The following is a 5,196-nucleotide window of genomic DNA, read 5'->3' on the forward strand; positions in this document are numbered from 1 at the left end:
TGAAATCCGGACTCTGGAGGGTGGCACTTTTTGTCTTACGTGTCAATGACGTGACACTTTTACTTTTCCTCCCATTAGTAGGCATCATTATGACATCACAAAGAGCTTTGCTTGTTGTTTATCTCGTGAGTCTTGTTTGTGTGCGCAGTGCCAAACGCGTGGGTGCACGAAGGTCGTGCCCGGGGGAACACGGGCCTGGTCACCCAATCCCTGAAGCTTCCTTATAATCACATGACCTGGTGTAGCCCCGCCCCCTCCCCCCAGGGGGTGGAGTCACAGGCGAACGTTATGTTTGAATATACTTTAAAAAGAGGAGAAAAACAAACAACAGCTTATTTAAGTGCTGACTGCCTTTTTAATCAACTACACAAAAATGTACAGTAAAAAAAAAAGAAGAATTGAATTGTACAGATAAATGTGACCAGCACTCCTGCGGAATATGACCAAGCAATGAGGAGACATTGAACAAATCTGTATAATAACATTTTCTGTAATGATAAGAACCTAATGAGAGAGACTACAATAATAAAATCCTTGATCATTATATAAAAATAGCATTGTGGAATTTTCTTGTAATAAAATGAATAAAAACTTAATTCCTTAACGTGTGTGATTGTGGTCTACTAATTCACCAGTCTCTGCAGTGATTTGTATGTCAGATCTTTAATTGTTTTTATTTTTATTTTTACACTTTCATTATAAACTTGGAATATTTCAGACACAAACATGGCTTTGTATATTATATTATATTATATTATATTATATTATATTATATTATATTATATTATATTATATTATATATTTTTTTTCCAAATTGAATATATCCATCCAGTCATTTGCTTTTTTTTTTTTTTTTTTTTTTTTTTTTGGTGATTTAAAAATTCATATATATGATGTAGTCACTTTGAGGGGAATTTTATATATATATATATATATATATATATATATATATATATATATATATATATATTATATACTCTAAAAAATGCTGGGTTGTTTTAACCCAAATTTGGGTCAAATATGGACAAACCCAACCGTTGGGTTAAAAAATGCATTTAAAAATTTAACCCAATGGTTGGGTTTGTCCATTTTTGACCCAAACTTGGGTTGAAACAACCCAGCATTTTTTAGAGTGTATATATAGAAGAATATGAGATTTATGGAAGTTTATGGTCTTCACCAACCATCACATGTTGAGGTAATGAAGATGTTGAAGCAGCACTAACACCTGTATGGTCAGATTCGTGCCGCTGTCGGGTTTAAAGGAGATTACTGAACTCATGAAGTCACAGCTGATCCACTTTAGCTTCAGACACCTGAGCTGTGGACACTCACACATCCACTGGACCTCAGTGAAAACACCACTGGAATTATATTGACCTTTAACAGGTAAAAGAGAGACCGGGGACTCGATGCACACAGTGAGTATTAGATGTGTTCATAATGTATGTTGTTTTGTTTGTATTTATAAATAATAATTTACTTTTATGATTGCTTTGCTTTTGGTTCATGTTGGGCTGCTGTAGTTTAGTATTTGGTGATTGAAAGGTCAAACGTTCAAACCTCCCCATTGTGTTCATCAATCAGTTTTACATTGACATTGAAATTCACCTGTCCAGGTGCCTTTGTGCAGGTCAGAAAGTACTAGAGGAAAAACGGAAGAACATTAAGCATTTAAAGAAGTTGATCTTGATCATTAGCAGCACTTAGAAGGTCTCAGGGGTCAATTCCTGCTGTATTTATGCTAGAAACGGTTACACGTAATATAATAACCGCTTGAAATAAAGTGAAAAGATTAAATGAGCTGACTAAATTAAATATTTCTCTCAATCTCTTGCAAAAATGTACTATAGTAACTGCAGTTCCTGCCAAAATACTACATAGATTTCTTGTTTTGTCATTTTACTTTTTACTTATTTAATTTATTTATTATGGTTTTAGTAACTTAAGTAAGGGATGTTTGGTTTATTTATAGTCTACTCTGTTTGTTGGCTTATTAAGAAGATCAACTGTCCTGTAATTAGATGTAAAATAATCTGTCGTTATTAATCTAGATTGAGATTGTGTTTTAAGGTGTACAAGATACATGAACGAAACACATGTCCATCTGAATCCTCTTGAATGTTTAAGGAATGGATTTCTTTCCGTAAAAGTGTGTGTGTGTGTGTGTGTGTGTGTGTGTGTGTGTGTGTGTGTGTGTGTGTGAGAGAGAGAGAGAGAGAGAGAGAGAGAGAGAGAGAGAGAGACAGATTCTGAAGTTGGCACTATAAGTAATCTCAGATGAACAGATGGTCGTTTTTCACTGCCACCTGTTACTTTAAACTGAGCTGAACTAAATGTGTGACTGCTGAAACTCAATTGGTTCCTTCAGAGGAAGTAGATTTCACCAAACTTTTGAAAAGTTGCCTGTATTTTGCAGTTTAGTGGCACCATAATTACACACTTCACCTTTAAAGGGCTCATATCAAATTCTCCTTGATCATTAGAGATAAAAATGGTGGTATAAATCCAAAAATCTCATCACATCACCGTCCAAATCCAAAACAAGTTAGTTTGAATAGTAAGCATGTAGTTTTATGTCTTATACAACAGTTGCCAAAAGTGATGTCCAGCCTAGGAAAATTGACATCTTCAGACTTTATTCAAATATTATTAAAAATGTGTTAAAGGGGACCTATAATGCCCCTTTTCACAAGATGTAATATCAGTCTCTGGTGTCTCCAGAATGTGTCTGTGAAGTTTGAGCTCAAAATCCCCCACAGATCATTTATTATAGCTTGTCAAATTTGCCCCATTTGGGTGCGAGGAAAAACACGCCATTTTTGTGTGTGTCCCTTTAAATGCAAATGAGCTGCTGCTCCCGCCCCCTTTCCAGAAGAGGGTGGAGCTTCAACAGCTCAACAACAACAAAGCTGGAGAATCTCACGCAGCCAAAATGAAGTGTTCAGCCTTACATTGTTCAAACCGGAGTCGACACTGATGGAGAGACTCAGGAAGAAGTTACAACTTTTAGAATGAAACTGGATGTTTCTGAATGGTTAGTGGATAAATTGATGTAGCTGCTGTGGAGTTGATTCAACTCATCCACTAGCATGTGCCGTCATGTTCATCTTTTGTGTTGAATTGACCCTTGTTTGTGAAGCAGTCCAGCATAAAATGACGGCATGTCAACAACACTCTACTACAACAACTCTTCCTCTTCTCTAAAGCAGCCCAACATGGCCACACCCCCTTTTTTGTGTGTTGTCAGGGGCGGGGTTTATGTAAATGTTAGGGTTTGTGACGTCACTAACCTGGAAAGGAGCTCGTTGTAGTCCTTAAAAAGCGAATTCTCGAATTTCTCCCATTGCATTGAACTTTGAGCGTCATAACTTTGCAGATGTTGTTTATGATCAAACAGTAACATTACACACTAACTAAAGTTAAAAAAAGTGAAATCATAATCAACCACCCCTTTAAAGATTTTATTGTGTTTGGAGTCGATATCACTTTTGGCCGCTACTGTACATATATATATATATATATATGTATTCCGATTCCAAAAAAATTGGGACACTGTACAAATTGTGAATAAAAAAGGAATGCAATCATTTACAAATCTCATAAACTTATTTATATGCTATTGTGAATAAAATATATCAAATGTTGAAAGTAAGACATTTTGAAATGTCATGCCAAATATTGGCTCATTTTGGATTTCATGAGAGCTTCACATTCCAAAAACGTTGGGACAGGTAGCAATAAGAGGCCGGAAAAGTTAAATGTACAAATAAGGAACAGCTGGAGGACCAATTTGCAACTTATTAGGTCAATTGGCAACATGATTGGGTATAAAAAGAGGCTCTCAGAGTGGCAGTGTCTCTCAGAAGTCAAGTTGGGCAGAGGATCACCAATTCCCTCAATGCTGCGGTGACAAATAGTGGAGCAATATCAGAAAGGAGTTTCTCAGAAAAAAACTGCAAAGAGTTTGAAGTTATCATCATCTACAGTGCATAATATCATCCAAAGATTCAGAGAATCTGGAACAATCTCTGTGCGTAAGGGTCAAGGCCGGAAAACCATACTGGATCCCGTGATCTTCGGGCCCTTAGACGGCACTGCATCACATACAGGAATGCTACTGTAATGGAAATCACAACATGGGCTCAGGAATACTTCCAGAAAACATTGTCAGTGAACACAATCCACCGTGCCATTCGCCGTTGCTGGCTAAAACTCTATAGGTCAAAAAAGAAGCCATATCTAAACATGATCCAGAAGCATAGGCGTTTTCTCATTTAAAATGGACTGTGGCAAAGTGGAAAACTGTTCTGTGGTCAGACTAATCAAAATCTGAAGTTCATTTTGGAAAACTGGGACGCCATGTCATCCGAACTAAAGAGGACAAGAACAACCCAAGTTGTTATCAGCGCTCAGTTCAGAAGCCTGCATCTCTGATGGTATGGGGTTGCATGAGTGCGTGTGGCATGGGCAGCTTACACATCTGGAAAGGCACCATCAATGCTGAAAGGTATATCCAAGTTATAGAACAACATATGCTCCCATCAAGACGTCGTCTCTTTCAGGGAAGACCTTGCATTTTCCAACATGACAATGCCAGACCACATACTGCATCAATTACAACATCATGGCTGCGTAGAAGAAGGATCCGGGTACTGAAATGGCCAGCCTGCAGTCCAGATCTTTCACCCATAGAAAACATTTGGTGCATCATAAAGAGGAAGATGCGACAAAGAAGACCTAAGACAGTTGAGCAACTAGAAGCCTGTATTAGACAAGAATGGGACAACATTCCTATTCCTAAACTTGAGCAACTTGTCTCCTCAGTTATAAAAAAAAGAGGGGATGCCACACAGTGGTAAACATGGCCTTGTCCCAACTTTTTTGAGATGTGTTGATGCCATGAAATTTAAAATCAACTTATTTTTCCCTTAAAATGATACATTTTCTCAGTTTAAACATTTGATATGTCGTCTATGTTCTATTCTGAATAAAATATTGAAATTACATCATTGCATTCTGTTTTTATTCACAATTTGTACAGTGTCCCAACTTTTTTGGAATCGGGTTTGTACACACAGGGTGTTTCAGGGTATCAAGAAATCATGTATCAATGTCTTGTGCTCTGAACTCTTGTAGTTTAGTGTTGACCTTCATTATAATACAGCCATGTTAACGTCACACATGAACGTTGAC

This window comes from Chanodichthys erythropterus, chromosome 4, assembly GCF_024489055.1.
Source record: "Chanodichthys erythropterus isolate Z2021 chromosome 4, ASM2448905v1, whole genome shotgun sequence".
Classification (NCBI taxonomy): Eukaryota; Metazoa; Chordata; class Actinopteri; order Cypriniformes; family Xenocyprididae; genus Chanodichthys; species Chanodichthys erythropterus.